The sequence below is a fragment of the Berghia stephanieae genome, chromosome 2 (genome assembly GCF_034508935.2).
Source record: "Berghia stephanieae isolate SIO BIC M18660-M18661 chromosome 2, UCSD_Bste_1.3, whole genome shotgun sequence".
In the NCBI taxonomy this organism is placed as follows: Eukaryota; Metazoa; Mollusca; class Gastropoda; order Nudibranchia; family Aeolidiidae; genus Berghia; species Berghia stephanieae.
The window spans coordinates 33,398,126-33,408,125 of record NC_088361.1 but is presented as its reverse complement, the minus strand read 5'-3'; the positions used below and the strand labels follow the sequence as shown (position 1 = coordinate 33,408,125).

The window sequence follows — 10,000 nt, the reverse complement described above, 5'->3', positions numbered from 1 at the left end:
GTCAGTGATCTGATAAGTGACGATTAAAAGATGAACGCTATATTCTTGGGTTATGAAAGAGGAATGGATACCTACAGTGTGAATCCAGTCGTTCGTAGGACTGGTTTAATCCAATGCATTGTATTTTCCCCTTTCTTCTGAGGACTGAATAAGCACTTCCCTGCTCCAATTAATGTCCTCTCGATCACATAACTTGATTCATAATGTGACTATGTCAATCAAGTAAGTTGAAAGGTCAAACAAAAAAAAAATAAATGAAACTAGACATGATTGGAAGCGGATGTGGCGTTGATTAAATCTTTTGTGTTGAAAAAGTATGAAGATATATTTTTTAACTAATTCAAAATAACCAATTTAGTCTCCGTCCCTACCACTCCCAGTTTTCGACTAAAGCCTACGGAATCAAAGACTAGAAAACGCTCATAAGAACCATTAAAAAAAAAATTACTTGCTCCGCTCAGGGTAAAGACTTAAACATCTTTTAGGCTAGGAAAAGACTAACGTTAGTCTTTAGTAAAAACGGGCCCAGAAAACACTCATAATAACCGTTCTTTTGGTCACTTGTTTCATTCCGGAAGTCGTTTGCCAGAGTAGTAAAGCTCTAAATCTATAGCTTCCCCTGGTGTCGCCCGCGACTGTTGAGGCCCGCATCGCCCGTCATCGCCCGCGGCCCCCGAGAAAAAACGGATCATGTTTACTTTGTTATTGCAACGAATCACTTCGTTTTATTCTAAACCGGAAACATCGTAAACGTAATGCGATCGTTCTATTTCCGTTTCCTTTTTACCGCACGTTTATATCGTTGATAGCAAGTGAGTAATCGAATTCAGAAAAATGGCATTCCCGTACCTCACGAGTTTGTTCCGTGGCGCTAGAAATGATGTTTTGGAGAGTGGTGTAGACGATGAAGAGGATTTTGGAAATGAAAGCGATATCGAACTAGAAAGAGAAGATGTAAACGATGGTGGGGGTGGACAAGACGAGGCGTTAGCACCCGATCAAGGTGAATCGGAGTCCGAGATTGACGAAAATGACGGGAATGGGGGTGCGGGGAACGAGTTTTTTTTTTTTAATATTTTTTTTCCCAATTTATTGAAATCAAAACATGTCATGTTATATATCATTCGAAAGCAAATTTATCTGGCTATAAAAAGGAATTAAAATTATAATTTTATGTCATTTGGTTCTCGTTTAATAATTTTTTAACTTTGTGTTGGTATTTTTTTGTTAAGAGTTATGCCCCTTACACTGGGCCTCAGGGGAATTTTTTTTAGTAAGCACCGGGCCTCTATGGGTTAACAAAGAGCCCAGATTGTAATAAAAGCAATGCAACTCGGACTTCATTGAAGCTCTAGTCTCATCACGGATCGGCTGTCTTGATAAATATGGTAAGTTGTGGGGTCCGGTTAGAATCTATTATTTTAAGAAAGAGGGTTGGGGATCAACATAGTTCCAAACGGCCAATGTTAAATCTATATAATCGAGCACAGAATTACTGGCAAGTCAAAAAATTATAAAACTATTTTTCATACACTTATATACGAGCAAATCTTTTTTATTTCAGGTTAATTTTATAATCCGTTGACTCAAATTAATACGAAGAAAATCTACCAGGTCATAAAACGCAGTCCTTTTTTTTACTTTTGACTTTCATTGCGACTATAATTTATTCTACGCAATTCTAGCATATCCACAGCAAAAATTGATGTAATTTTAAATCTCTTTTGATACAATCAAGTAATAATAATCTCATCCGCAACAAAAATGATGACGTAATCTTAAATCTCTCTTGATACTCTGAAGTAATGATAATCTTTCTAATCTATTCTTTTAAAAAATAGGGTTGAGGACGACCTGCACCTATTTACAGGTCTGATAACATAATTCCTTATGGGCTCATTGTTGTAATGGAAATCCAAAAAAAAAAAAAAATGACGCCATATATTGTCCATATCTTAAACTTGACTCGTAAGTGGGTTGGTTCTGATGTCAAACCTGCATGTATGAACACGTCGGTTGAGGATCAACATTGTTCCGTAAAGACAATTTTATATCTTTATCAACGACCACAGAATTACAAGCAAATCTAGAAATACAATACAGTAGTATAATAAGCATAAGTTATGGCCGCCTGTTCCAAACGGCCTTTATTTCTCCGCAAATATGGCGGGTTCTATACTAGTTTATAAACAAATTTAAACGACTTTTAAAATTATATGTAATATTTCCAAATGGCTCCAACCTTCTTAAAAAATAAGGGTACCAGGTTGAGGGTCATTTAAATTGATCGAAATTTGAAGGACGCGTTTTCTGGCCAACATTTAATTTCGGGTTTTTACAAGAGTACGGTAGTACTCTTACGGTAGTAGCATTGTTTATCTCGTTCATCCGACAAGAAACCAAATGGACATGGTTGTCACATATTGTATCAGGAAGTATTATAGCACCACTTATCCTCGGCCATTAAAACTTAACAAATTCTACGTGAAAAGAACTGGAGGACTTAAAGATAGTATCACTCAAGATTCGACAACTTTCCTTTCTTTACCCTTCGGATCTCGCCTCATAATAATCGGAAATGCAAATAATAGACATTGTGTTTATTTAATCAGGCTAGCCTTTGATGACGTCATTGTTAGAAATAGTAATGGTAACTTTCTTCCGCGTCTGGTTTTCTTTCTTTCTCTTTCTATTCCTTTCATTTACCCTTTCTTTCTTTTCTCCTCCTTGACACCCTCATAATTTTCTTCATATTCATCTTTTTCGTGTTCTCTTCCTCTTCTCTTCTTTTCATCCCACGTAATTTCTTAATCGTTTCCCCTCTCCCCCCTAATGGTGATATAATTCATTTTCACATCACTTCACTTTGATTATTCCTACTCTTCCTCCTCGTTTTCTTCTTCTTCTTCTTCTTCTTCTTCTTCTTCTTCTTCTTCTTCTTCTTCTTCTTCTTCTTCTTCTTGTCTTCTTCTTCTTCTTCTTCTTCTTCTTCTTCTTCTTCTTCTTCTTCTTCTTCTTCTTCTTTCCTCCTCTTTCTTCTTCTTCCTCCTCCTCTCCCTCTACCTTCATCCCTGCCTCGACCCCCCTCCCCCCACCCTCCCCAAATCTTCCACTGTCTCATGAACAGGACTCCTCCAGTCTTGTTCAGGTGTGAGTTTATGGCCAGCGGCATATTTGCACTCGTTGTTTTCTTGGACAAGTTGACGTTAATGACATACGTACGTAGATTTTACACCTTTTGTCAACTTTACTCTTGTCAAGTCCATATAAAATTTAGATCTAAGACAAATCACACGATTTTTCATTACACCCAACTGGATTTGTTATAAAAACATCTTTTTTTCTCTCTATCACACCAGTAACAGCAATTTTAATGCGGACATGAGCTAAGAAAATAGATGGGCTCAATCTTGGTATTGTATAGAGTAGGAAAATCTCTGTAGCTGATTCTTTTCGAATACAGTTCCCAATTCTCATGGCACTATTAACACATACTCTATCTTTTCGATATTTTAAATCATCGTCCTTGTCTCTAGTTTTAGAAAACAGTAAAATACGCGATTATTATGGTGTAATATCTTTTTGGTTTGTTTTCCAACTCATCATGGTAATATTGATAAATAGGCCTCCCACCTCCATTGTGTCATCTTCTGATGGATAAACCAAAATCACGCAAGTCTTGGTAATCAGGAATTCAGCTTTACTCAGACAAAACATATATTTTATTTTGGCCAGAATATCGATACTTCAAAATCGATCGATTCAAATAACCCTTTACGTGTTAATAGGTCTTATATCTGACACTTATAAAGGCTCAAATTATTTGATAATTTTTGACAAGGGTGAGTCATATTGAACAATCGATCTTTGAGGTCAAATTTTCTGGTCAAAATGAGAAAAAAGTTGTTTTGTCAGAGGGCGGCAGATTCGACAAATCCCAAAAGGGTTTCTGTTTTTCCACAGTTTGTTACCAAAACTTGCTTCTTACAGTCACGGATATGTTTACACAATGTTTGTGTTATGTCAGCACTGTCTTCATTCACTATCAGGGCATTAGGTATTTGTGATAGGGATATTAATTCCGAGATGGATTAGTCTTCGAGTCTTTGTTGACATACGGGTGATTTGGAGGACATTTCTGGCACTTCCGGTGTCATTAGACTCACAGAATTTCAAATTTATCTTAGATTTTGACAGTTTAAAAAATTAATTGTTACTTTATCTTTAGACACAATCTTGAAGATTCCAATATTCTTTCTTTTTATTTTTATGTTTGTGTGTGTGTGTGCGTGTTTTTTGTGTGTGGGTGTGTGGGTGTGTGGGTGTTTATTTTCTGTGTGTATGGCTGGGGAAATGAGTGTTAAGGTGTGATTTTTTGTAGGTCGGTTTCGTAATAATATGATGTCACACACTTAATATCACCCACATTCATCAATGTTGATACAATATTCCTAGGTTCAAACTTACTCTAAGTCATATCTCTATACGGATTTGATCTTGAGGTTTTGGTGTTATAGATAGACAGACGCCTTAAAATTTCATCAACGAGAGAGGGTTTGTCAGATGATGGCAAAACAATCAATGGTGTACAAAATGACTATTTGTTCTGCGCAGTTTAAGTCTGTCTTTTCCGTTACCTATATTATTACAAAATACTGTTAAAATTTCACGAAAACAGTACCTACGTCTGATATATCGGATTTCCCAATTCTTATCATCCAAAACTGACTTTTTCCTTTACCTATATTATTTCAGCAAGCTGTTAATGTTTCACGAAAACAGTAGATACGTCGGATGTATCGAGATTCCCAATTCTTTATTCTAAAATATACTTTTCCCCCCACATATATAATTTTAACAAGGTGTTAAACTTTCTAGAAAACAGCTCGTTTGAAATTTTGTATTTCACAAATTATTATCATCATAAACAGACACTTTCTTGGTCTATAGAAATAAAGTGTTTGCATAAGTGTTGAAAGTCATTTCATTTTCACACGTTTTATCAGAAAATACTTGATGTCAAGTAGTTTATCGATATCTTTTGTCATTAAATTATTGAAGGTAAATATATACAATGGAGGTTGATGAAAACTAATTTACCAGAACAACTCACTATAGAGTCTCAGCAAATAGGAGACAGAAATATTTTCATAAGTGTAGGAGAGTTCCAAGGGAAAACAAAAAAGCACATGAAGGACGATGAGCTATTCCCCCAGAAAAAGGGAATTACACTAGACGCAAACAAAGTGAAAGAGTTCAGAATCTCTTTCTCGACTTCAGTCTATTTGTCGTTGGCTTCAAGTTACCAGTAATGATCTGGCAGGTGTTATGTAGTTCAGGGTAAATCTTTCAGGATCTAGCCAGACTAGTGAGGCGTATTCGGCTGATGGATAGCAGAGGGCTAGTGCAGTTGTCCTGACAGTTTTTGGATCTGCTCCACATGAGTGTTTGCCAGTTTTCTAAGGAGGTGGTTTCTTGTGGCCACCTTTGCTATTTTTTAAATATTTTTTTTGTGTGCTGAGAGGAGGTCCGTGTGCGGTCTAAGGTGACACCAAGATACAGGAGAATGCGTTGTTCTCCAATGTGTTCCCATTCCAGGAGATGTTCAGTTTCCTGTTGACAAGGCGGTTTTTTAAATGGAAGGCACACACTTGAGTTTTTCCCAGTGTCTCTTATTTACGAAACACACCGGAACCCGACAAAATGATGGGAATTAGGTAGTAGTGGGGAGTGAACCAGAGACTCAGGGAAGTGTACACCAGTGGGGAGTGACCCTGGGACTATTGGAGGAGAAGGGTGTTTCTTTTTTAAGAGACCCACCGAAATCCGACGAAACCCGACAAAGTTATGGGAAATGTACACCAGTGGGGAGTGAACCTGGGACTATGGATGATGGATACCAGTGGGAATTGAGGTCGGCTTATGGGAGATGTGCACCAGAGGATAATTAACCCGAGACTATAGTAAAATAAACGGAGTAAAATGACTCTTATAAAAGATACAACACAAAGTAAACGACGTTTCGGATTTGGCCTTCTTCAGGTTAACAAGAAAAGGTTATGGTTAAAACATTATAGACATATATGTTTGTGCGTGCGTGTATGTGTGTGTGTATGTATGTGTGTGTGTGTGTGTGTGTGTGTGTGTGGTGTTTTAGATGGGTTGAACCTGAGTCGAAGAGACAATAATTGGAATAACGATACCCCTTTTCCCCATAATATAAAAAAAAATTCAAAGCTGAAAAATCAGCTGGGAAAAGTATGCCAATAGTGTTTTGGGATATTAGAGGTGTAATCCTCGTTGATTTCCTACTGTCAACTCTGAACGGTACAAATAGACCTTGAAGCAACTGAAAGCAAGAATTCTTCGAATTAGGCCGGCTTTGGAGATGGAACGAGTATTGTTTCTTAATGAAAATGCCCTTCCACACACACACACACACAAACACACACACACACACACACACACACACACACACACAAAAGCGCCAGAAAAAGGGAGATAATCGCGTTATCCATCATTTTGATGGACAACGCTGTCTCACCCTCCTTATCAATTCACCAGACTTGACACTTTCGGACTTTCATCTTTTTGGTCCACTGAAGCAGGCAATGGGGGACATCGCTTTGGAGATAATGAAGAAGCCAAGACAGTAGTGAAAAATTGGCTCAAAGTTCGGTCAACTAAGTATTATGAGGACGGGATACATGACCTTATAAAAAGGTGGACTGTGGCTATTGAGATAGTCGGAGACTATGTTGAGCTAAGGCCAAGCTTTAATTTGAGATATAATGCATGGTATTGTTTCAATTTGTTTTAAAGTAATAAGCAGTGTCCCATTACATTTTGACTCACCCTCGTAACTTTATACAAACTAATGTACGTACTGTTTTTGGAATATGGAAATAGTAATTCGAGCCCACTACATAAACGTCCAACCATTACTTTAGAAAAGGTTCAGAGAAGAGCTCACTAGATTACTAACAGAATTATCAAATTTATCTTATGCTGACATTACAACTCCCGTCTCTTAAATATAGGCGCTTACCAGGAGATTTTATACCTATATAAAAAAAGTGTTCATAATAGCTATAATGTCAATGCAGGAGACGTTTTTAGATTTTCTCATCTTACAACCACTCGAGGAGATACACAATATACATAGAGGGGTGTTCTTCAAGTATTAGAAAAATGCATTTATTTTTAGAACTGTCAACTTCTGGAACAAACTAAAATTTGACACAAACTACTCAGAAACAGTCAAGTCTGTTAAAACTGGCGTTGTCAAAAAACTCATTTGATGTTTGAATAAGATGAATGACATGGAAATACTGATTTGTAACATGTGATATCAATGGCGCCAATACTGTATACTGTAAAAAAAAATTAATATTAAAATTTTTATTTTTCTTTCCTTTTTTTTTAACAATACTTATTTTTTTTTTCATTATATAAAACTGTACCAATTGACGTTTAATTATATGTATTATTTAAAATATATATTTTATATTCTCATTTTTAAATAGAATTTACAATCAATTGTGTTTGCATTTGTTAGTGTCATTTCTAAAATTTAAGACTCGATTATTTGATGATATACCTCGCACTTTTTTTTATATCCGTTGGCGTGACTGCTGGCAAATCAAAGTTAACATAACGTTGCAAACTGACATTATTTTGCACAAAAAAAATTGTTCATGGCTAAAATTTGGAATTGATTTGCTATGCTGACATGCTAACGGGTCGTGGGTATTTAAAGGCTTTAGCCTATTTTAAACAATTAAAATTCATACCAATTCATATCATACTACATAATAACACTGTAAATATTTTTAAACTCTACTCATTTAACAATGATTTCTCCTTCTTGCGTATAATATACTACTCACAAGCAATGATGGACAGCCTATCCCTTAAAGGTTTCAACTGCTTTGTTATCTAGAAGGTATTTTGGTGGTTCGGTTTATGATAGATCTTGCGGAAGGAGGCCTGAGGTTCGATCCCCAGTGGAGGAAGACTGAATTTTGGGAGTTTTTTTTTCTTGTATTTTTCTTTCTTGCTTTGTCTGGCAGTGTTTCATATACACTTTTTCAGATCTTTTTCAAACCATAGATCTTTGCAATGAATTAACTGTTTATTCCAAGACTGAAAAGAAAATTTCTTTTATCTAATATCTTCTCTTCGTTATTTATACGTCACAGAAACCGGGATAAGCTCTGTCTATCTGACCTTCCGGCTCCAATGACTCCTAACACTAATATATCGAGTATAAAATGGCGCGGCTCTGAAAAAAACAAAAGAGTTTTTATTTCGTTTTGTAAAAACATCAAGCAATCTGAAACTGGATGGGTGTAATTGATTATTTTTTAAACTGTCAATCCGGTGTTGTGTCTCTGGCAAAGACATTACAAACATTGAAATCGTTTACCTCATTCAACTTGCTATAGGCAATCATTGTTGACATCTTTGCTTCCGATACGCATTGATTATAGTGAAATCTTAAGATGGTAATGCGAAGTATTTTGTTTCTCTGAAAAATGCATTTGAACGAAGGGGCACAGACAGAGAAAGGTAGACGTTGAGAGAAATATGAGGGAAAGAGATAATGATAAAGAGCGAGAGAAGGAGACAGACAGAGAGAGATAGATAGATAGATAGAGAGAGAGAGAGAGAGAGAGAGAGAGAGAGAGGAGAGTGAGAGAGAAAGAGAGAGTGAGTGAGAGAGAGAGAGAGAGAGAGAGAGAGAGAGAGAGAGAGAGAGAGAGAGAGTAGTCTTACCATATGCAAACACAAGTTTCACAATCTTTTGAATTACAATTTCTTTTACACATTAGAAAGATGAGAACAAATTTATACAAATAGCTTTATTTACTCGCAGACAAGGATGTAAATATCAAATTGAAATATTCTGATACAATTTAAAATCTGTTGACGTTTTATCTTCGTTTTATTGTTTGTTTATTTATCTGAGCATCACTAACATGTTATCTTTAGATAATATATGGTATCCGATTGATAACGGAAGTTGATAAAATTATCATTGAAACTTGGCCTATATTTCACGAAAGCGAAAGTATATGCTTTGATCAGATACTATAATAGAATATTCAAGGTTTGCCGATAAGATTTCTTTTGAGGTCAAGTGGTTATAACTATAATATTACAGATATAACCAATCAAAGATAATGAAACAGCAAAATGTGTCCTATAATTGGTGCTATGTCACCATGAATTTAGAGTAGAAACTTGGAGCTCATGTGACGGAGGGAGTTAAAAATAGAATACAAGTTTAGAAAGGGCAGCTAAAGTTACTTTCCCTGCTGTCTACTGCAGGATTGTGTATGTCATATTATCATTTGTTATACTAATGCAATATTTGCGGGGGGATCTGATTATACTAACGTATTGGGGAAACTGACATGGTTCGAGATGAATCTTTTAAGCCAACGACGATCAAAATAGGTATGGTAATAAAGTTCCCAGGTATGCACATATGAATCTGGCAATAGGATTTTATAAAAATAATTTGCGTCATTGGGTGATAGAATTACCCTGGATATGAAAAAAGTTTGCAAATCTATAAATCTGTAAAAAAAAAAAAAAAAAAAAAAAGATTTATGATTTATAGCTTTACTGTCATTCTGCGCTCATTGCCAAAAATTTACATGGGCCCAACGGAACAATTTTGACCCCCTGGCCAATTAAAAAAAAAAAGAATAAAAACATATCGTTAACAAATCATTGCGTCAACTGTCTATAATATTGCTAATGTAAACCATCCAAAAGTTCACTCATTCCAGAACTTCGTTCTTTATATATCGTAAAGAATAAAAATACCAAAGTATTGTACTGTAACCAATGACAACAAATCGGCTTTAATGTCACTAACAATTGGATTCAATAGTCTGATGTCACGTCCGCCCAGCAACGAGCAGCTTGGTTCTAAACAAAGAAAATCGGAACTTTTTATTCTTCGTGCTGGCTAGAACTTTTTCACATG

General features: G+C 35.9%; 1 protein-coding gene across 1 annotated transcript in view; it reads right to left on the bottom strand.

Annotated features, from left to right (window-relative positions):
• LOC144966771 (uncharacterized) overlaps positions 1-8,801 on the bottom strand; it is a 57,556-nt gene extending 48,755 nt beyond the window's left edge. Inside the window, exon 1 of the mRNA XM_078903548.1 lies at positions 8,779-8,801. The gene's annotated coding sequence lies outside the window, so the exon portion shown is untranslated. The remainder of the gene's footprint in view (positions 1-8,778) is intronic.
• Between the last annotated feature and the right edge of the window lie 1,199 nt (positions 8,802-10,000).